Source organism: Macaca fascicularis, chromosome 6 (assembly GCF_037993035.2).
Source record: "Macaca fascicularis isolate 582-1 chromosome 6, T2T-MFA8v1.1".
Taxonomy (NCBI): domain Eukaryota; kingdom Metazoa; phylum Chordata; class Mammalia; order Primates; family Cercopithecidae; genus Macaca; species Macaca fascicularis.
Window position 1 is genome coordinate 37,387,800 of NC_088380.1, and position 24,693 is coordinate 37,412,492.

Below are 24,693 nucleotides of genomic sequence, written 5' to 3' on the forward strand. Positions count from 1 at the left end.
TCCTTTTTGGCTCTGTCTTCTTTGAGAGTTTTCCAACATTATCTTTTAACTCTAATGTTAAATTCATAACAACTATATTTAAAATTTTGAAGGTTTTTTCTTGTTCTCTGATTGCTCCCTCATACAGCAACTTATTTTATGAATGAATATACCACCTTCTCATATCTGTTTGTTAGATTAGAAAGCAGAATTCTCAGCCAGGTGTGGTGGCTCACGCCCATAATCCCAGCACTTTGGGAGGCCCAGGCGGGTGGATCATGAAGTCAGGAGATCGAGACCATCCTGGCCAACATGGTGAAACCCCGTCTCTACTAAAATATCAAAAAGTTAGCCGGGCATGATGGTGTGTGCCTGTAGTCCCAGCTACTCGGGAGGCTGAGGCAGGGGAATTGCTTGAATCTGGGATGCAGAGGTTGCAGTCAGCTGAGATCACACCACTGCACTCCAGCCTGGTGACAGAGCAAGACTCCATCTCAAAAAAAAAAAAAAGAAAGAAAGTAGAATTCTCACTTGCCATTTGGGGGCCTGAGCTCAAGTCACAGCCAACAAACATATCATCATGTGTTCAGGATTAAGTAGGCTGAGAAATCACATGCCTTATTCCTTAGAGATCTGTTTCAAATTATAAACTGGAGCCAGGCAGATGGAGGTAACATTAACAGCTTTATTGTCAGTAGAGTCAGAATACAGAACGCATTGTAACCTGGACCTGCAATCACAATCAAGCTTGCTGCCATCTTCCTGGAATCTAGACCTTGCAAGGCATCTGCTGGGTCAATATTTGGCAAGGCAGATACTTACCTACTTAGCCAGACTACTGAAAGAAAAATTGCTTACCCCTCACTTGTCAAGCCCCAAATGTTGGGAAAGAATAGAGTCACATACACTTGGTTTTTACTATATGTATTGCATTTACTTAAGATATGGAAACAGGCTGGGCACGGTGGCTCACACCTGTAATCCCAGCACTTTGGGAGGCTTAGATGGGAGAATTGCTTGAGCCAAGGAGTTAGAAACCAGCCGAGGCAACATAGTAAAACTCCCATCACTACAAAAAAAAAAATATATACAAAAATTAGCCAGGCATGTTGGTGTTATGTTGGTGTTTACCTGTGGTCCCAGCTACTCAGGAGGCCAAGGCAGGAGGATAACTTGAAACAAGAGGTAGAGGCTGCAGTGGGCAATGATCACACCACTGCACTCTAGCCTGGGCGACAGAACAAGACCCTGTCTCAAAAAAAAAAAGAAAAAGAAAAAGAAGAGCTGGGCTGGGAGGAGCAATTGATGTCAAACTCTTTTTTTTTTTCTTTTGTTTTTGTTTTTTGAGACAAGGTCTCACTCTGTTGCCCAGGCACGATCTCTGCTCAATGCAATCTTTGCCTCCCAGATTCAAGTGATTCTCGTGCCTTAGCCTCCCGAATAGCTGGGATTACAGGCACATGCCACTCTGCCTGGCTAACTTTTGTATTTTTGGTAGAGAGAGGGTTTCACCAAGTTGGCCAGGCTGGTCTCAAACTCCTGACCCCAAGTGATCCACTCATCTCAACCTCCCAAAGTACTGGGATTACAGGCGTGAGCCACCGTACCTGGCAATGTTGAACTCTTGCCACTCACCAATCAGAAACATAAATTCTTTTTCCAAAGAAATAACCTTATAGAAATGTGAGAATAGAGCTCCCTTTGTCATTGAGCATACCAATTAGTTTTAAAAACCATTTCTTTTATTTCTTCATGAGTTATTTTCTCTATTATTTTGCCTATTTAATTTGGATTTTCCCTTTCATAATGAGGATTTTCTCCATGCATCTAGGATGCCTAATGGTCTATTTAGGTTTAGGGAAAGATACTAAAACATTTATTGAAGCTATGAGTGTGTAGGTGAAGCTCCTCTGGTAGGCTTGACTCTGGGCAGTGGTCAGCAAACTTTTTCTGTAAAGGGCCAGAAAATATTTTAGGCTTTGCAGGCCATAAGGTCTATGTTGCAACTTTGCAATTCTACCATAGATAATACATAAACGAATAGACAGAATGCATTTCAATAAAACCTTATTTGTAAGAAGAGGGACTGAGCCACTTTGCAGACCTCTGCTCTAAGGTGAATCAGATGAGAAGTTGGACCCTTGCTTGGGGTATAAGTGCTAGGAATTCTTTGCAGAAGTTTCCAGAGATGAAGAGTTGCAGCTGTTCTACATATGGACTAATAAACCATGAGACAACCATATGTAGAACAGCTGCACACCCCTGTTCAAAAAGCTGGTATGCCCCTTTTTGTGCTTGTCAGCTCTGAGTCTCAAGTTCACTTTTCATCACTATCCTCTTTTGCACAAATTACATCATGGCTTTCTCCACCCCGTTACATCTGTTGCTGCTGCTTTTGCTTTCTGTCTTCTGAAAATTTGTTGAAATCTTTCATCTAGAATTGTCTACTTTCCAATTCTCTTTATTTGCATTGATTTATATATTTTTAAAATTTATTATCCTTTCACTTGGGTCGTAAGACCCAATATACTGTATCAAGAAAATTGTGTGTCCTTTTTTTTTTTTTTTTTTTTTTTGAGCCAGGGTCTCTCTCTGTTACCCAGGCTGGGATGCAGTGGCATGATCATGGCTCACTGCAGCCTTGACCTCGCAGGCTCAAGTGATCCTCCCACCTCAGCCTCCCAGGTAGCTGAGACTACAGGCACGTACCAACACACCTGGCTGATTTTTAAATTTTTTTTGTAGAAACAGGGCCTCACTATATTGCCTAAGCTGATCTTGATCTCCCGGACTCAAGCGATCCTCCCACCTTGGCCTCCCCAAATGCTGGGATTACAGGTGTAAGCTGCCGTGCCCAGCAATTTTTAATTTTTTGTAGAGATGGGATCTCCCTTTGTTGCCCAGGCTGGTCTCAAACTCCTGGGCTCAAGCGATCCTCCTGCATCAGCCTCCCAAAGTGAGATTACAGGTAGAAACCGTTAAAAAACAATTTTTTATCTTCAGCTTTTAAGGGGTACATGTGCAGGATGTGCAAGTTTGTTACATAGGTAAACGTGGGGAGTGGTGGTTTGCTGTACAGATCATCCCATCACCTAGATATTAAGCCCAGCATCCATTAGCTATTCTTCCTGATGCTCTCCCTCCACTCCTCAACAGGCCCCAGTGTGTGTTTTTCCCTCCATGTGTCCATGTGTTCGCATCATTCAACTAACACTTATAAGTGAGAATATGCAGTGTTTGGCTTTCTGTTACTGCCTTAGTTTGCTAAGGATAACGGCCTCCAGCTCCATGCATATCCATGCAAATGACAAGATCTTGTTCTTTTTATGGCTGCATAGTATTTCATGGTATATATATATACAGTATTTTATTTGTCCCATCTATCATTGATGGACATTTGGATTGATTCTGTGTCTTTGCTATTGTGAATAGTGCTGCAGTGAACATACACATCCATGTATCTTTATAATAGAATGATTTATATTACTTTGGATACATATACCCAGTAATGGTATTGCTGGGTCAAATGGTATTTCTGCTTCTAGATCTTTGAGGAATTACCACACTGTCTTCCACAATGGTTAAACTAATTTACACTCCCACCAACAGTGTAAACGTGTTCCTTCTTCTCCACAACCTTGCCAGCATCTGCATTTTTTTGTTTTTGTTTACATTTTAATTATCGCCATTCTGACTGGTGTGAGATGGTATCTCATTGTGGTTTTGACTTGGATTTCTCTAATGATCAGCGATGTTGAGCTTCTTTTCATATGTTTGTTGGCCGTATGTATGTCTTCTTTTGAGATGTGTCTGTTCATGTCCTTTGCCCACATTTTAATGGGGTTTTTTCTTGTAAATTTGTTTAAGTTATTTGTAGACTCTGGATATTAGACCTTTGTCAGATGGACAGATTGCAAAAATGTTCTCCCATTCTGTAAGTTGTCTATTTGCTCTGGTGGTAGTTTCTTTTGCTATGTAGAGGCTCTTCAGTTCAATTAGATCCCGTTCGCCAACTTTTGCTTGTGTTGCAAGTGCTTTTGGTATTTTCATTATAAAATCTTCGCCTGTGCCTATGTCCCAAATAGTATTGCCTAGGTTTTCTTCTAGGGATTTTGTAGTTTTGGGTTTTACATTTAAGTCTTTAATCCATCTTGAGCTAATTTTTGTATAAGGTGTAAGGAAAGGGTTCAGTTTCAATTTTCCGCATACAGCTAGCCAGTTCTCCCAGCACCATTGATTAAATAGGGGGTCCTTTCCCCATTGCTTATTTTTGTCAGGTTTGTTGAAGATCAGATGGTTGTAGGTGTGCTAAATTCTTAATACTGGGGTAATATTAATTAGTTTATTTTTACTTTCACTAGCTTTGAACATATTTAAAATATTTGTTTTTAAATTAGTATCATTTTTTTTAATCCTACGTAAAAAGTTTCCCTTCAGGTAGGCAACTCCTACCACAGAAGTTGATTGCAGGCCCACATATATATAGGCACAAGCTGGGTCATTCCCAATTTCCAAACCAATCTTACCTAAAAGGCTTTTTTTCTCTAAGGTGTTCCGTAGATTCAATATTTTCATGAAAACAGAAACATTAGCTTTCATCAGGGTCTTTATGCCACAGGGCCAAGTTCAGATGCTGAACACACGTGAATGGTGAAAGTGTGAACAGTGTCTGAAGGCAGTAGAGCTCTGGTGGGCTGCCACTAGGACGTCTGCCCAATTATTAAGTGTTTTCCTCTTCTCAATAAGGTCCAAAGTTTTCCTACAGAAAAGCCAAACAAGACATAAAGTGCAGTACATGGTGATTATTTGAATTGCTGAGAAATGGAAAATGGTATAAGTTATAATGTCTTATCACTAGTTTATCAAATATTTACTAAATATATACTATGTTTATGCTTTATAAGCATTGCATCTAAAAAGCACTCATTGGATGTTTCCTCTGTATTCAGATAGTTTGAGCAAAGCTGGCAGATGATCTTCGTGTCTTGAAGATGAGCGGATATTCAAGCTAGAGGCTAGGTACCTCCTAGGATTGTCAGCTTTCTGCTGATACTCTTTGCCCTCCTTCATTATTTTCAGGTTTGTCGTATGTATATAAAGTTCAGAGATTAAGACTTCCACTTCCAGTTATAACAGAGTAACTACAACCTGACTAGCTTATCTACCTTAACCATAAAATTGGACAAAATACATGTAAGGCAATTTCTTTTAGACATTGGACAAAATGCAGCACAAGACAGTCACCCCCCAATAGAAGGGAAGTTCCTGAGGTAAGTCGCATGAATTCCTGGCTGTCTGCTTAAGGACATTCCCCTGACTCTAGCACAGTGAGTGGCGTCCAGGCAGACCACAGTGTTCCCACTGAGCTGAGCGGGGAGAGATCAGAGTTCTGGGCAGTCACAATGGCTGGAATCTACAAGATCCAGAGGGAAAAAGCTGTACAAAGACTAGCTCATTATTTGGGTTTTTTTTTCCATCACTTTGTCATAATAACTCAAAGCAGGGTAGATGCAGATACACTGAAACTGGATCTTAAAAGAGATCCATTTTTTTCTTGTCAGGCTTGACATTATCTTGCAAAAGCCCATGTGAGAGTTCCCTGTGAGGTCTTTGCCAAGGGCTTATGTACAGTGCAACACTATATGCAATTTGCCAGAAAGCAGTAGCTACTACGTTGAAAGAGAACAGAGATACTAGAAGCTAAGAAGTGCTGGAGGATGCTGGAGTCCCAGCCCAGCTAGAGTGGAGCACCAAAACCTGATACTCCAGACATCCAGCTTAGACACCAGAAAAGGCCCCCTGAGAATGAAGAACTGTGCCCTAGAGTAAGGCCCACAAAGCCTAAAACTAAACCCATACGATCCACAGGGGGAAATTTTGGAGGTTATGTTCTACTAAATTAGACTCAGAATAAACCTGGCACTTACCACATAGTCAAGATGATTATCTTTGAACTGCCTACATGAATAAAAACTATCAACTTTTCAGAACAATAAAACAGAATTCAGAATCTATCACAATTCACCCACTATATAAAGAATACAATAAAAAAATTACAAGCTGGGTGTGATGGCCCATGCCTGTAATCCCAGCTATTTATAAGGATCACTTGAAGTTAAGAGTTCAAGACTAGCCTGGAAAACAGAGCTAGATCCTGTCTCATAAATAAATAAATAACCACTAGACATGCAAAGAAAGGAAACTATGCCCCAGAGTCCAGAGAAAAAAGTCAATAAAAACTAACCTTGAGATGCCCCAAAGACTTTGAAGCAGCTATTTTAAATATGTCCAAAGAAACGAAAGTGTTTAAAGAATTAAAGGAAAATGTATGGTTTTGTTTGTTTTAAGACAGTCTCTCTCTCTGTCGCCCAGGCTGGAGTACAGTGGTACGATCTTGGCTCACCGCTAACTCCACCTCCCGAGTTCAAGTGATTCTCATCCTTCAGCCTCCGGGTTAGCTGGGACTACAGGCGTGCACCACCAAAGCTGGCTAATTTTTGTATTTTTAGTAGAGATGGGGTTTCACCATGTTGGCCAGGCTGGTCTCAAACTCCTGACCTCAAGTGATCCACCCACCTCGGCCTCCCAAAGTGCTGGGATTACAGGTGTGAGCTGCTGTGCCCGGCCTGAAAATGTGGTTTTAAGGAGAACAGAGAGACAATAGGGCAGAAAAAAAATTTTTGTGAATAAATAGTGCCTGAAATTTTCCCATATTTCATGAAAAACATCAACCTACAAATCCAAGAAGCTTAGGGAACTCCTACAAGAATACATCAAAAGGAAATCAAACCTATACACATCATAGTCAAACTGCTGAAGATCAAAGATAGAAAATACTCAAAATACTCAGAAGAAAGTGACATTGGCAGGGCGCAGCAGCAGATGACTGTAATCCCAGCACTTTGGGAGGCTGAAGCAGGTGGATCACCTGAGGTCAGAAGTTTGCGACCAGCCTAACATGGTGAAAGCCCGTCTCTACTAAATATAAAAAAATGAGCAGGGCATGGTGGTGCATGCCTGTAATCCGAGCTACTTGGGAGGCTGAGGCAGGAGAATTGCTGGTACCTGGGAGGCGGAGGTTGCAGTGAGCCAAGATCACGCCATTGCACTCCAGCCTGGCCATCAAGAGTGAAACTCCATCTCAAAACAAAAGAAAAAAAGAAAAAAAGAATGTAACATGCAATGTATTAAATGTAGCGAAATAACAGAGGTAATGGCTGACTTTCCAATTAGAAACAATGGGAAAAAGAAGACAATGTAACAGCATCTTCCAAATACTGAAATAAAAACTTGTCAACCTCAAAATTTACATCAAGCAAAAATACCACTCAAAAATGGATGACTACACATTCAATGCAATCTGTCAAAATTCCAATGACATTTTTCAAATAGAAAAAAAAATAAAAAATTTTTGTATGGAACCACAAAAGACTCCAAATAGCCAAGGCAAATCTAAGCAAAACAACAAAGCTGGAGGCATCATACTACCCGATCCCAAGATCCATTATAAAGCCAGAATAATTCAAAACAATGTGAGAGTGACATAAAAACACACACAAAGACCAATGGAAGAAAACAGAGAGCCCAGATGTAAACCCAAGTATATACAGTCAACTAATTTTCAACCAGGAAGACACCATTAGGAAAGGACAATCTCCTTAATAAAAAATGAAAACTTCCCAAGGACCGTTTTTCCTCTCTACCTGCCTAAAATAATTTCTTCATAACTTCTACAACATAACTATATGTTACCTATAAGAAACTTACTTCACCTATAATGACATACAGACTGAAAGTGAAGGGATGGAAAGAGAAATTCCATGTACGTGGAAACCCAAAAAAAAAAAAAGAAAAAAGCAGGAGTAGCTATACTTAGATAAAATAGACACTAAGTCAAAAACTTTACAAAGAAACAAAGGGCGGAGTTGTCAGATCGTGGCAGACGGGCCCTAGCACTAGATTGCAGCTCCGACTCAGATGGACAGAGAAGCATGTGGAGGCTCGGATTATTAATTTTTGCTCCAGAACAACTGCAGAACTAAATCAGGAAACCCAAGGGGACCCACAGACTCTCTGAAGGAAGCAGATTACTCCTGCAGGACCCAGGAGATACCCCAAATATTGTGCTGGTATCCCTGGCTGAGAGACCCACAGACAGTTCACATCACAGGACTCTGTGCAGACAACCCCCAGTACCAGCCTGGAGCCTGGTAGACTTGCTGGGTGGCTAGATCCAGAAGAGAGAGAACAATCACTTCAGCTCAGCTCTCAGGAAGCCACATCCATAGGAAAAGGGGAAGAGTACTACATCAAGGGAACTACCTGTGGGACAAAAAAATCTGAACAACAGCCTTCAGCCCTAGACCTTCCCTCTGACAGAGCCTACCCAAATGAGAAGGAATCAGAAAACCAACCGGTACTATGACATAACAAGGTTCGTTAACACACCCAGAAAATCACACCAGCTCACCAGCAATGGACACAAACCAAGAAGGAATCCCTGATTTACCTGAAAAAGAATTCAGAAGTTTAGGTATTGAGCCAATCAGGGAGGCACCTGAGAAAGGCAAAGCCCAATGTAAGGAAACCAAAAAAATTATAGAAGAAGTAAAGGGAGAAACATTCAATGAAATAGATAGCATAAATAAAAAATAATCAAAACTTCAGGGAAACAATAGAAACACTTATAGAAATGCAAAATGCTCTGGAAAGTCTCAACTATAGAATCGAGTAAGTAGAAGAAAGAATTCAGAGTTCGAAGATAATGTCTTCAAAGTAACCCAATCCAACAAAGGCAAACAAAAAAGAATAAGAAATGTGAACAAAGCCTCTAAGAAGTCTACGATTATGTTAAACGAATCCATTCACCTAAGAATAATCAGCATTCCTGAGGAAGAAGATAAATCTAAAAGTTTGGAAAACATATTTGAGGGAATAATTGAGGAAAATTTCCCTGGCCTTGCTAGAGACCTAGATATTCAAACACAAGAAGCACAAAGAACACCTGGGAAATTCATCGCAAAAGATCATCACCTAGGCACACTGCCATCAGGTTATCTAAATTTAAGATGAAGGAAAGCCCCCCCACTGGCTGCTCTGAAAAGCCATCTTTGCATTGTTCCTCGTCCGCCTCCTTGCTCGCCGCAGCCGCCTCCGCCGCGCGCTTCCTCCGCCGCCGCGGACTCCGGCAGCTTTATCGCCAGAGTCCCTGAACTCTCGCTTTCTTTTTAAATCCCCTGCATCGGATCACCGGCGTGCCCCACCATGTCAGACGCAGCCTTAGACACCAGCTCCGAAATCACCACCAAGGACTTAAAGGAGAAGAAGGAAGTTGTGGAAGAGGCAGAAAATGGAAGAGACGCCCCTGCTAACGGGAATGCTAATGAGGAAAATGGGGAGCAAGAGGCTGACAATGAGGTAGATGAAGAAGAAGAAGAAGGTGGGGAGGAAGAGGAGGAGGAAGAAGAAGGTGATGGTGAGGAAGAGGATGGAGATGAAGATGAGGAAGCTGAGTCAGCTACGGGCAAGCGGGCAGCTGAAGATCATGAGGATGACAATGTTGATACCAAGCAGCAGAAGACCGACGAGGATGACTAGACAGCAAAAAAGGAAAAGTTAAACTAAAAAAGGCCACCGTGACCTATTCACCCTCCACTTCCCGTCTCAGAATCTAAACGTGGTCACCTTCGAGTAGAGAGGCCCGCCCGCCCGCCCACCGTGGGCAGTGCCACCCGCAGATGACACGCGCTCTCCACCACCCCACCCAAACCATGAGAATTTGCAACAGGGGAGGAAAAAAGAACCAAAACTTCCAAGGCCCTGCTTTTTTTCTTATAAGTACTTTAAAAAGGAAATTTGTTTGTATTTTTTATTTACATTTTATATTTTTGTACATATTGTTAGGGTCAGCCATTTTTAATGATCTCGGATGACCAAACCAGCCTTCCGAGTGGCCGTTCTCTGTCCTACTTCTGACTTTACTTGTGGTGTGACCATGTTCATTATAATCTCAAAGGAGAAAAAAAACCTTGTAAAAAAAGCAAAAACGACAACAGAAAAACAATCTTATTCCGAGCATTCCAGTAACTTTTTTGTGTATGTACTTAGCTGTACTATAAGTAGTTGGTTTGTATGAGATGGTTAAAAAGGCCAAAGATAAAAGGTTTCTTTTTTTTCCTTTTTTGTCTATGAAGTTGCTGTTTATTTTTTTTGTCCTGTTTGATGTATGTGTGAAACAATGTTGTCCAACAATAAACAGGAATTTTATTTTGCTGAGTTGTTCTAACAAAAAAAAAAAAAAAAAAAGATGAAGGAAAGAATCTTAAGAGCTGTGAGAAAAAAGCACCAGGTAACCTATAAAGGAAAACCTGTCAGATTAACAGCAGATTTCTCAGCAGAAATTCTGCAAGCTAGACAGGATTGGGGCCTATTTTCAGCCTCCTCAAACAAAACAATTAGCAGCCAAGAATTCTGTATCCAATGAAACTGAGCTTCATATATGACGGAAAGATAGTCTTTTCCAGGCAAGCAAATGCTGAGAGAATTCACCACTACCAAGCTACCATTACAAGAACAGCTAAGAAACTGGATCCCTTCCTTACACCTTATACAAAAATTAATTCAAGATGGATTAAATACTTAAATGTTAGACCTAAAACCATAACAACCCTAGAAGAAAACCTAGACAATACCATTCAGGACATAGGCATGGGCAAGGACTTCATGTCTAAAACACCAAAAGCAACGGCAACAAAAGCCAGAATTGACAAATGGGATCTAATTAAACTAAAGAGCTTCTGCACAGCAAAAGAAACTACCATCAGAGTGAACAGTCAACCTACAGAATGGGAGAAAATTTTTGCAATCTACCCATCTGACAAAGGGCTAATATCCAGAATCTACAAAGAACTTAAACAAATTTATAAGAAAAAAAATCAAACAACCCCATCAAAAAGTGGGCAAAGGATATGAACAGACACTTCTCAAAAGAAGACATTTATGCAGCCAACATGAAAAAATGTTCATCATCACTGGCCATTAGAGAAATGCAAATCAAAACCACAATGAGATACCATTTCACACCAGTTAGAATGGCGATCATTAAAAAGTCAGGAAACAACAGGTGCTGGAGAGGATGTGGAGAAACAGGAACAATTTTACACTGTTGGTGGGACTGTAAACTAGTTCAACCATTGTGGAAGACAGTGTGGTGATTCCTCAAGGATCTGGAACTAGAAATACCATTTGACCCAGCCATCACATTACTGGGTATATACCCAAAGGATTATAAATCATGCTGCTATAAAGACACATGCACACATATGTTTATTGCGGCACTATTCACAATAGCAGACTTGGAACCAACCCAAATGTCCATCAATGATAGACTGGATTAAGAAAATGTGGCACATATACACCATGGAATACTATGCAGCCATAAAAAAGGATGAGTTCATGTCCTTTGTAGGGACATGGATGAAGCTGGAAACCATCATTCTCAGCAAACTATTGCAAGGACAGAAAACCAAACACTGCATGTTCTCACTCATAGGGGGAACTGAACAATGAGAACACTTGGACACGGGATGGGGAACAACACACCCCAGGACCTATCATGGGGTTGGGAAGAGGTAGGGATAGCATTAGGAGATATACCTATTGTAAATGAAGAGTTAATGGGTACAGCACACCAACATGGCACATGTATACATATGTAACAAATCTGCACATTGTGCACATGTACCCTAGAACTTAAAGTATAATAACAATAATTATATATATATGTATATAATTATATACATGTATATAATTATATATATATAAAAAGAATAGCTAAAAGGAGCTCTAAATGTTGAAACAAATCCGGCAAACAGATCAAAACAGAACCTCTTAAAAGCATAAATCTCACAGGACCTACAAAACAAAAATACAACTTAAAAAACAAAAAAAAAACCCAAGGTATACAAGCAGCAAATAACACAATGAAGGGAATAGTATCTCACATTGCAATACTAACAGTGAATGTAAATGGCCTAAATGCTCCACTTAAAAGAAACAGAATGGGCCAGGTGTAGTGGCTCACACCTGTAATCCCAGCACTTTGGGAGGCTGAGTTGGGCGGGTTACGAGGTCAGGCGTTTGAGACCAGCCTGACCAAATTAGTGAAACCCCATCTCTACTAAAATACAAAAATTAGCCAGTTGTAGTGGCACACACCTGTAATCCCAGCTACTCAGGAGGCTGAGGCAGGAGAATTGCTTGAACCCGGGAGGCGGAGGTTGCAGTGAACTGAGATCATGCCATTGCACTCCAGCCTGGGCAACAGAGCGAGACTCCATCTAAAAAAAAAAAAAAAGATACAGAATGGCAGAATGGATAAGAATTCACCAACCAACCACCTGCTACCTTCAAGAGATTCATCTAACACATAAGGACTCATATAAACTTAAGGTAAAGGGATGGAAAAAGACATTTCATGCAAATGGACACCAGAAGTAAGAAGGAATAGCTATTCTTATATCAGACAAAACCAACTTTAAAGTAACAGCAGTTTAGAATTTCTACGCACACTGGAAGAGAGAGGTCCTCTTTCCTTGCCTAATGCAGCCATGGCTTGTGGTCCCAAGAAGCATCTGAAGTGGGTAGCAGCTCCAAAACATTGGATGCTGGATAAATTGACCAGTGTGTTTGCTCCTTGTCCATCCACCAGCCATCACAAGTTGAGAGAGTGTCTCCCCCTCATCATTTTCCTAAGGAACAGACTTAAGAATGCCCTGACAGGAGATGAAGTAAAGATTTGCATGCAGGGGTTCATTAAGGTTGATGGCAAGTTCCGAACTGATATAACCTACACTGCTGGATTCATGGATATCATCAGCATTGACAAGATAGGAGATAATTTCCATCTGACCTATGACACCAAGGGTCACTTTGCTGTACATCATATTACACCTGAGGAAGCTAAGTACAAATGGGGCAAAGTGAGAAAAATCTTTGCGGGCACAAAAGAAATCCCTCATCTGGTGACTCGTGATGCTCGCAGCATCCACTACCCTGATCCCCTCATCAAGGTAAATGATACCATTCAGATTGATTTGGAGACTGGCAAGATTACTGGTTTCATCAAGTTTGACACTGGTACACTGGTAACCTATGTGTGGTGACTGGAGGTGCTATCCTGGGAAGAATTGGTATGATCACCAACAGAGAGAGGCACCCTGCATCTTTTGACATGGTTCACGTGAAAGATGTCAATGGCACCAGCTTTGCCACTCAACTTTCCAACATTTTTGTAATTGGCAAGGGCAACAAACCATGGATTTCTCTTCCCCGAGGAAATGGTATCTGTCTCACTATTGCTGAAGAGAGAGACAAAAGACTGGGGGCCAAATAGAGCAGTGGGTGAAATGGTCCTTGGGTGACATGTTAAATCTTTGTACATAATTAAAAATAATGTGGCATGATTAATAGGAAAAAAAAAAGCAACAGCAGTTTAAAAGGACAAAGAGGGACATTATATAATGATAAAAGGACATGTCCAACAGGAAAATATCACAATCCTAAACATATATGCACCTAACACTGGAGCTCCCAAATTTATAAAATAATTACTAATAGACCGAAGAAATGAGATAGACAGCAACACAATAATAGTGGGGACTTCAATACTCCACTGACAGCACTAGACAGGTCATCAAGACAGTTAACAAAGAAACAATGGATTTAAACTATACCCTGGAACAAATGGACTTAGAGATACATACAGAACATTCCATGCAACAATCGCAGAATAAACATTCTATTCAACAGTGCATGGAACTTTCTCCAAGATAGACCATATGATAGGCCACAAAACGAGCCTCAATAAATTTAAGAAAATTGAAATTATATGAAGCACTCTCTCAGACCACAGTGGAATAAAACTGGAAATCTCTAGGGGTTCAATCAAGATGGTAGGGAAAATTATAAAATAAAACACAAACCTTCTTGGAAGGCCAAAAGGTTTTTGCAAAAACTTCAGGATAGAGTTAGGGCTGAAGGCAGCCTAATCCTCTTTGAGCTATAGCAAGGATAATTAACATAGGAATGTAGAGTAGTTTATCTAAATAGCTTGTTTACTCGTGTGGTTCTAAAACTAACCTTTGATCATCTACAGGCAGCATAGTGCTCTGTAGGGAGGGGATTGGAGGAAGGCGACCAGGTTGATTACCCTCTAATGGTGTTTACCTGAGACTTTGTCATTTAATATGTAATGAATAAATGCTGGGAGGGCCAGAGAGTCAGGGCCGCAGGTGACAGCACCCTTCTTAGAGTCTGTAAGTGGCCTGAACCCTCAGCTGTGACAAGCATAATATCTGTGTCCGTGTACATATTCATCCATCGTTGAGTCGGGGTCTGCAGGACAGACCCCCACAGGTGGTGACCCCGCTGAGACCAACACTGTGAAGGAAGCACGACAGACCCCTCGAAAACAAAAGTGAAAAGGACCATGTGGTCAGTGAGTAATCAGTAAGTCATTGGTGCCCACTTGGGATCTCCAAGTTCAGGGGATATTATTCAGGCTGAGGTTTCATCATGGGACAACAGTTATCAGCTCATCAGAAACAGTATATAAAAGTGTTGAAACAGCTGCTTAAAGCTAGTGGAGCCTCAGTTTCCCAGGCTCAGTTAAGAGACCTAATGCAAACTGTAGTAAACCATAATCCATGGCTCCCGAAAGAAGGCATGCTACATGTAGAACTCGGGGAACAAGTAGGGAGAAATCTTAAACAGCATTATGCACAAGGGCAACAGGTCCCAGCATCATCTTTAACACTATGGGCTCTAGTAAGGATGGCTTTGGTCCCATTAGACACAGAAAAGCCTAAAAAGGGGAAGGAGGAGGAAATATCACCTGCCTTGCTGCCTCCTTTTCCCTCAGCCCCACTATCACCAGGCCAAAATAACAAAGAGGAAATGGAGGTTTTGCCTGAGCCCCCTCCTCCAATAAGTAGGAAAAAAGACAAGAAACACATTCCAGCTATGGGGCCTTGTCTTAAGCAAGCAGCATTAGAGGGGGAGCTTTTAGCCTGCCCAGTAATGCAAGACCGACATAGCAATCAGGTACATAAACTCGTTTCTTTTAACGCTTATAAAGAGCTAAGAAAAAGCATTAAAGAAAATGGAGCCGCTAGCCCATTTATGAAAGGAATGATTGAGGCCTTGAAAGGCCACTTCCGTATGACCCCATGGGACTGGTCAATGCTAGCTAAAACAACTTTGGAGCCTAGCCAATACCTCCTCTGGAAGGCAGAATACAATGAGTGGTGCGAACAAGCCAAGCAGAATCAGGCAGCCGGGTAAGACATAACAACTGATATGCTCCAGGGGAGGGGTCCTCATGCCAATGTACAACAACTAGATTTTGATCCCCAGGCCTATGCTCAAGTGTCTGTGTGTGCTCTCAGGGCTTGGGACCGAATTCCCAAAAGCGGAGTTCAACAGGGATCTTTCGTAAATGTTTGACAAGGGCCTCGGGAGCCATTTGTTGAGTTTATCAATTGGTTAATCCAGGCAATTAAGAGACAAATTAGTCACACCCAAGCTGCTGATATCTTATTGTTGCAATTGACTTTTGAAACTTAATGTGGTTTGCCCGCAGGCAATCAGAGGAAAGGCAGCCACAGTCGGGGAGCTTATATGAGCATGTCAGCTGGTAGGAACCGAGACACACAAAGCCAAAATATTGACTATGGCATTAAGGCCTCCTAAAGTGAAAAGGGAAAGAAACCCAAATTGTTTTCTATGTGGAGAGCCAGGTCATATAAAGAGGGAATGCCCCCATATTAGAGACCACAGTAACTCAGGGAAAGAACCCCCTTCTATATGTCCCCGATGTAGGAAGGGGAAACATTGGGCAAAACATTGCAGGTCTAAATTTGATAAAAAACACCAACCCCATAAAAAACCAGTCAGGCAATTTCATGAGGGGCCAGCCCCAGGCCCCACTCCCAGCTGGGGCAATGCCAGCAGCTTTCCTCGGTCAGATGGGAAGCCCACAGTCCTCTCTCTCAGAGCAGCCACCACTGGGAACTGGACTTACTCTGCCCCAACGAATTAGTGCTAAAAGAAGGAAAAGACCTTAAAAGGGTTGCAACTGGGATCTGGGGTCCGCTGCCTCTGGGATTAGTCCTGGGGTGGTCTAGCCTATCCAGTAAAGGAATTATTGTGCTCACCGCGGTAATTGATAGTGATTATCAGGGGGAGATATTGGTTATGATGGACTGTAAAGGTCTGCATATTCTTCCCCCTGGGTCAAAGATAGCTCAGTTACTGATTTTATCACACTGGGTCCCCAATGCCTATGGAAAGGAAAGGGGAAAGGGAAGTTTTGGGAGCACAGGAGACACAGCAGTATATTGGAATCAATTAATCACTGATCAGGGACCCATGAAAAAATTGGAAATAAGAATTTTACTGGCTTATTGGACACAGGGGTGGACATTTCAATCATTAGTGATCAAAATTTGTCAGAAACTTGGCTTTGGGTCACTAAGAAACAGAAAATTGTCAGCACCATGGAGGCACACACGGCCAGGCAGAGCACACACCCCCTAACATGCTGTGATTCAGAAGGAAGAAAGGTAGTTATACAACCTCTAATCATGCCCATCCCTGTTAATCTTTGGGGATGGGACCTATTAGCCCAATGGGGGGTTACTCTGCAGACTCCTTTCTAACAATGGCCACTGTTATTATTCCTCCCCTACCCCTGACCTGGCTCTCTCAAGATCCGATTTGGGTAGAACAGTGGCCTCTGAAGGGAGAGAAATTACAGAGGGCCCATGAATTAGTTGAGGAGTAACTGAAAGCTGGGCATGTTGAATTATCTAACAGCCCTTGGAATTCACCCATTTTTGTCATTCCCAAAAAGTCTGGGAAATGAAGACTTTTGCATGACCTACGTGCTATTAATGCCAATTTGCAACCTATGGGACCCCTTCAGCAGGGACTCCCTTCCCCCACGGCAATTCCTCAAGATTGGCCTATAATCATTATTGACTTAAAAGATTGTTTTCATATGATTCCCCTAGCAGAACAGGACAGAGAAAAATTCGCATTTATAATACCAGCTATCAATAAAGAAAAGCCAGCTTGTCAATTTCATTGGAAAGTGCTTCCTCATGGAATGATAAATAGTCCTACCATGTGTCAGTATCATGTAAATCAAGCCTTGCTCCCTAGTAGAAAAGAAATTCCTGATTGCAAGATTATTCATTTTATGGATGATTTTCTACTAGCAGCCCCAACGGAGTCAATACTTTTAAATTTATAGTCCTCTGTCGTAAAGAATACACAGCTAAGAGATTTAATCATTGTACCTGAAAAAGTACAAATGTCCTCTCCTTGGAAATATCTTGGGTACATACTAACTTTCTTGTCAGTAAGACCTCAGAAGGTTAAATTAAATACTAGCAACTTACACACCTTAAATGATTATCAGAAATTACTGTGCGATATTAGCTGGCTCCACTCCACTTTGGGGATTCCTACTGATAAACTACAAAACCTGTTTTCTATCTTAAAAGGCAATCCAGCCCTGGATTCTACCAGATATTTAACCCCTGCAGCAAAAAGGGAAATCGAGGAAATAGAACAAGCCATCTCTCAGAGGCAGCTAGATTGCATTGACGCTATTCAATCTAATTGTTCATCTTTCTTACCAAACACTCCTCTACAGGGTTAATAGGACAGGTGGCCCCGGGCTACGCTTCCTAGAATGGGTTTTTTGCTGACATACCGGGACTAAAACGCTATCTTCCTATAGTCAGTTACTTACTAAAATCATCTATTCAGGCCACAAACGATGCAATCAGTTACAAGGTTATGACCCTGATGCCATCAGGATTCCTTTAAGTAAGAAGCAATTTGAAGCAGTATTGCCAGTATCTATCGATCTGCAAATAGCTTTCTCTGATTACACAGGACAAATAGGGCACATACTTCCTGCTGATAAACTCCTTTATTTCTTATCTCATACCCTGGTAATCTTGCCCACAAAAATAGTTCACTCCCCCATACCTAATGCTTTAACACTGTTTACTGATGGTTCTGGTAAACATGGAAAAGCGGCAGTCTGGTGGAGACCACATAATTCAATCACTTGATCTGGGTTTACTAGTACTCAGAGAGCTGAGATTGGGGCCCTGATATTGGCCTTTTTCCAATATCAGGAGACTTTTTCCACTCAGCCCATAAATATTGTAAATGACTTGGCTTACACTATTTATTGCAGAACCCTGAAACAGCCTTAATTAAGTCCACTCTCAAGCCCACCCTGTGTGCTCTTCTTCTTCGACTTCAGCAATTGCTAGATCAATGTACACATCCTATTTTTATCACACACATTCAAGCCCACAGCTTTCTGCCTGGCCCAGTGGCTTATGGCAATGAACAAGACCTACAAGTTATGACATCACTGCTTGACCAAGCCACCCAGTCACATCAATTTTTCCACCAAAATTGGAGAAACTTATCTAAACAATTTGAACTTACCCAGAGGCTGGCTAAACAAATTATCCTACAATGCCCAGATTGCCAGCTCACTGGCCTTCTTCCACAGGTGTTAACCCTAGAGGATTAGAACTTCATCAGTTATGGCAAACAGATGTTACACGTGTCCCTGCATTTGGAAAACTTAGATATGTACATGTATCTGTTGATACCAACACTCATCTAATTAGTGCAAACACCCCTCAGTATGTCATTAAACATCTTTTAAGTTTTGCATTTATGGGGCAGCCCACAAAAATTAAAAAATTAAAACCGAAAATGGTCCAACTTATGCCAGCTCACAATTTCAACAATTTTGTCACACGTGGAATATCCAACATTCCACAGGCAACCCATATAACCCCCAAGGACAAGCCATAGTAGAACGTGCCCACTCCACCCTTAAAAATATGCTCAGAAAACAGCCAGAAAGGGGAAGTATAAGTAAAGACCCTCCAACACTATTGGCACAAGCCTTATTTACCCTTAATTTCCTAAATTTAGATGACAAATTTCAATCAGCAGTAGAAAAACACTTTGCTAAAACCTCTCAAGACATAAAACCTGCAGTTTTATGGAAAGATGTAAACAGTAACGAATGGTGTGGTCCAAATGAATTGTTAATGTGGGGAAGAGGGTATGCCTGTGTCCACACCCCCTCAGGTCCTCTTTGGATTCCAGCATGATGCATTAAACCATACCACGGCATGGCTAGGACCCAACCTGGTATCAGAGATGAAGGAGCTGACCCTGCAGGATCTGCAGCCCCAGACGATGAGGCTTCCGTGGATGACACAAGCCCCAGACGTCACCTGGGGGATGCTGAAGAGAATAACTCAGGAGACTGAACAAATTCTGCTCCGGACACAGACACCATTTACTTCAGATAATTTGTTCCTTGCTATGCTCTCTGTTGTACATTGCAACTCACGTAGGGTATTGATCCTTTCTATGCTCTCCCTTTGTCTGCAATCTGTACCTGCTACACTCTACTGGCTCATATCTTAGACCTACCTTTCTTTCGCCCTGTCACCTGGGCAGACACCCTCTTCCCAGCCTATAATAACATAACTGCTTGGCTAGGAGGGATAGATTTACACCCAGTGGGGTCCCTAAGTAATGACACACATTGGACTAAGGTGCCAGATAACACTACATATCACTCCACCATCTTCCCACTGTGTGTAAGTTAAAAAGGTTCTAACACTTACTGTGTATCTGCCCAAACACAATTATGGCCACATCATGGCAAAGAAAATGTCTTAACAGCCTTAGTTGCAGGTAGCCTTAAACCAGGTAATGCAATCAATGCCGCTTTCCCAAACATTCCTTCCTGTGCTAAAGGGCAAAACTGGGAAAGTAATGGATTTCACTTTAGCTGGGAGGTCTGTCACGGGGCACAAGCCCACAGCCTCCAGTTAGGCAATGATAACATCTTAGACTGGAGTCCCCACAGCCATATGCAGGGCAGCCTTACTGATGTCCTCATCTGTCAAGGCATCAATCACAGTTTCATAGCCATGTCCCATTCGCCTATGATTTGGGTCAATGGGGGGATGGAATATCCCAGACCCCAAGTAAAGTCCATGCCGCCCCAAGACACTTTATGGCACCTGGGACATCTTGGCACCTCCCTTGACACCTGGCATGGAGCATATCATAATTCCAGTAACAACAATAGTATAACCATCATACTGATCAGTTACAGCTGATTTGCACTACCCATCCATGTTTTCTTTATGGGAACCAATATTTCTATTTCACCCCAAAACTCCACATTTGTGACCCAGGTGCAGGGACAGGCTTGGTTTGCCTCATGTATCACTAATTACAATATATCTGATCTAAATATTACTAGTGTCATGGTATTAAGGAGACAATCTGAGGCATTCATACCAGTCAATTTGACATGTGATTGGCAAGGATCCTCTGCCCTTGCCACCTTAGACCATGCCCTGTCCCAGGTCAGACACAAAAGACTCATAGCTACATTTATGTCCTTTATAGTCTCAGCCATAGTCATCCTAGCAACTGCTAGCATTGCTGTGGCATCTATTACTGAGTCAGTACAAACAGTTGCCTTTGTAGATAACCTGGCCAAAAATGTGTCTAACGAACTTCTCTTATAGCAGGGTATAGATCAAAAAATTCTTGCATGTCTGCAAGCCCTTGAGGCTGCTTTGAAATATGTGGGGAGCGACAAGATGCACTGGCATTCCAACAGCAGTTAAACTGCAACTGGGAGCATAAGCATATCTGAGTCACTTCTCTACCATGGAATCAATCAATGCACAGTTGGGATGAGGTGAAACAACACCTCTGGGGAACCTTTCATGATAATTTAACAGCAGATGTAAAGCAACTTAAAACTAAAATTTTAGAATCCCTTCACACTGTAGATCTACACACCCAACAAACAGCCATATGGAAGGGTGTGCAAGATCATCTCTCCTGTTTAGATCCCCACCCCTGGGGGTCACTCTTTGACTAGAAAAAATGTTGCTAATTATACTCATGATTGTCTTATGCTACTTACTAATTCTAGGATGCAAAGCCAGAAAAAGAGCAATGACTGCCACTCATGACAAACCTGTTGCTGCATACATCTGCACTCTCCAATCCATAAGACCTGATGCAGAAAACAGAAAAGGGAGAGATGTAGGTGTTCAATCAGAATGGTGGGGAAAATTATAAAATAAAACACAAACCTTCTTGGAAGGCCAAAAGGTTTTTGCAAAAGCTTCAGGATAGAGTTAGGGCTGAAGGCAGCCTAATCCTCTTTGAGCCATAGCAAGGGTAATTAACAGGAATGTAGAGTAGTTTATCTAAATAGCTTGTTTACTCATGTGGTTCTAAAACTAACTTTGATCATTTGCAGGTAGGATAGTGCTCTGGGGCGGGGGTGAGGGGGTGGGATGGAAGGTGACCAGTTTGAAATTAAATAACCTGCTCCTGAATGATCATTGGGTCAAAAATGAAATGAAGATTGAAATTAAAGAATTCTTCGAACTGAATGACATACTGACAAAACCTATCAAAACCTCTGGGATACAGCAAAGGCAGTGCTGAGAGGAAAGTTCATAGCCCTAAAGGCCTACATCAAATTGTCTGAAAGAGCACAGACAATCTAAGGTAACACCTCAAGGAGTTAGAGAAACAAGAATAAACCAAACCCAAACCTAGCAGGAGAAAGGAAATAACCAAGATCAAAGCAGAACTAAGTGAAATTAAAACAAAAAACAATACAAACAATAAATGAAACAAAAACCTGGTTCATTGAAAAGATAAATAAAATTGATAGACCATAAGCAAGATTAACTAAGAAAAGAAGAGAGAAAATGCAAATAAGTTCAATAAGAAATGAAACAGGAGATATTACAACTGATACCACAGAAATACAAAAGATCATTCAAGGCTACTATGAACACTTCAATGCACATAAACTAGAAAACCTAGAAGAAATGCATAAATTCCTGGAAAGATACAACCCTCCTACCTTATATCAGGAAGAATTAGATATCCTGAACAGACCAATAATAAGCAGCAAGATTGAAATGGTAATTTAAAAATTATCAACAAAAAAAAAGTCCAGGACCAGATGGATTCACAGCAGAATTCTACCAAACATTCAAAGAAGAATTGGCATTAATCCTATTGACACTATTCCACAAGACAGAGAAAGAGGGAACCCTCCTAAGTCATGCTATGAAGCCAGTATCACCCTAATACCAAAACCAAGAAAGGACATCACCAAAAAAGAAAACTACAGACCAATATCCCTGATGAATATAGATGCTAAAATCCTTAACAAAATACTAGCTAACAGAATCCAACAACATATCAAAAAGACAATCCACCTTGATCAAGTGGGTTTCATAACGGGAATGCAGGGGTGGTTTAATATACTCAAGTCAATAAATGTGATACACCACATATACATAATTAAAAACAAAAATCACATAATCATTTCAACAGATGCAGGAAAAGCATTCGACAAAATCCAGCATCCCTTTATGATTAAAGCTCTCAGCAATATCGGCATACAAGGGACATACCTCAATGTAATAAAAGACATCTTTGACAAACCCACAGCCAACATAATACTGAATGGGGAAAAGTGAAAGCATTCCCCCTGAAAACTGGAACAAGGATGCCCACTATCACCACTCCTCTTCAACACAGTACTGGAAATGCTAGCCAGAGCAACCAGATAAGAGAAATGAATCAAGGGCATCCAAATCAGTAAAGAGGAAGTCAAACTGTCTCTGTTTGCTGATGATATAATTGTTTACCCAGAAAACCTTAATGATTCCTCCAAAAAACTCCTAGAGCTAATAAAATAATTCAGCAAAGTTTCTGGATACAAAATTAATGTACACAAATCAGTAGTTCTGCTATACACCAACAGCAACCAAACTGAGAAACAAATCAAGAACTCAACCCCTTTCACAATAGCTGCAAAAAATAAAATACTTAGGAATATACCTAACCCAGGAGATGAAAGACCTCTACAAGGGAAACTGCAAAACAATGCTGAAGGAAATCATAGATGACACAAACAAATGGAAACACATCTCATGCTCAAGGATGGATAGAATAATATTGTAAAGATGACCATACTGCCAAAAGCAATCTACAAATTCAACGCAGTTCCCATCAAAATACCACCATCATTCTTCACAGAATTAGAAAAAAAAATTCTAAAATTCATATGGAAACAAGAGCCCGCATAGCCAAAGCAAGACTAAGCAAAATAAACAAATCTAGAGGTATCACATTACCTGATTTCAAACTATAAGGCCATAGCGATCAAAACAGCATGATACTGGTATTTTTAAAAAGGCACATAGACCAATAGACCAGAATAGAGAAACCAGAAAAAAACCCAAATACTTACAGCCAAGTGATCTTTGACAAAGCAAACAAAAACATAACGGTTTTCAACCTTTCCACAAACGGTGCTGGGATAATTGGCTAGTCACATGTAGGAAAATGAAACTGGATCCTCATCTCTAACCTTATACAAAAATCAACTCAAGATGGATGAAGGACTTAAATATAAGACCTGAAAATATAAAAATTCTAGAAGATAACATTGGAAAACCCCTTCTAGAGATTGGCTTAGGAAAGGATTTCATGACCAAGAACCTAAAAGCAAATACAGTAAAAACAAAGATAAATTGCTGGGTCTTAATTAAACTGAAGAGCTTTTGCATGGTAAAAGGAACAGTCAGCAGAGTAAACAGATAACCCACAGAGTGGGAGAAAAATCTTCACAATCTATGTGTCTGACAAAGAACTAATATCCAGAATCTACAATGAACTCAAACAAATCAGCAAGAAAAAAGCAAACAATTCCATCAAAAAGTGGGCTAAGGAAATGAATAGACAATTCTCAAAAGAAGATATACAAATGGCCAACAAACATATGAAAAAATGCTCAACATCACTAATGATCAGGGAAATGCAAATCAGAACCACAATGTGATACCACTTTACTCCTGCAAGAATGGCCATAATAATTTAAAAAAAAAAATCAAAACAATGGATGTTGGCATGGATGCGGTGAACAGGGAACACTTCTACACTGCTGGTTGGAATATAAACTCGTACAGCCACTATGGAAAACAGTGTGGAGAAAAAAAGAAAGAAACCAAGAAAGTCATTATATAATGATAAAGGGATCATTTAACCAAAAAGATATAAAAACACGGCCAGGCATGGTGGCTCACACCTATTATTCCAGCACTTTAAGAGGCAGAGGTGGAAGAATCACTTGAGGCCAGGAGTTCGAGACCAGTCTGGTCAACATAGCAAGACCCCATCTCATTTTTTAAAAAATTAAAAAGCAAAACAAAACAAAAAAAAACAATAAATATATGTGCATTTCATCCAACTGCTGCAGAATAGACAATCTTCTCAACAGCGCATGGAATGTTCTCAAACAACAATAACAAAAAACCCCAAAAACAAAACAAAAAAAACCTCATAAAAAAGAATGCAAAGTCTACATGACACATGGGACAGCATAAAGCAACCAAATATATGGATTTGTTTGTTCCAGAAGGTGAAGAGAAGATCAATGGCATAAAAAACCTTTTACCAAAATAATGACTGAAAACTTTCCAAGTATAGCAAGACATTTAGACATCCAGATAAAGGAAGTTCAGATACCCACAAATA

General features: G+C 40.9%; 2 pseudogenes; both read left to right on the plus strand.

The window, feature by feature from the left end:
* Positions 1-9,061: 9,061 nt before the first annotated feature.
* Positions 9,062-10,250, plus strand: LOC102119755 (prothymosin alpha pseudogene; annotated as a pseudogene).
* A 2,314-nt stretch (positions 10,251-12,564) lies between these two features.
* LOC102119376 (small ribosomal subunit protein eS4, X isoform-like) lies at positions 12,565-13,534 on the plus strand (annotated as a pseudogene).
* The last annotated feature ends 11,159 nt before the right edge of the window (positions 13,535-24,693 follow it).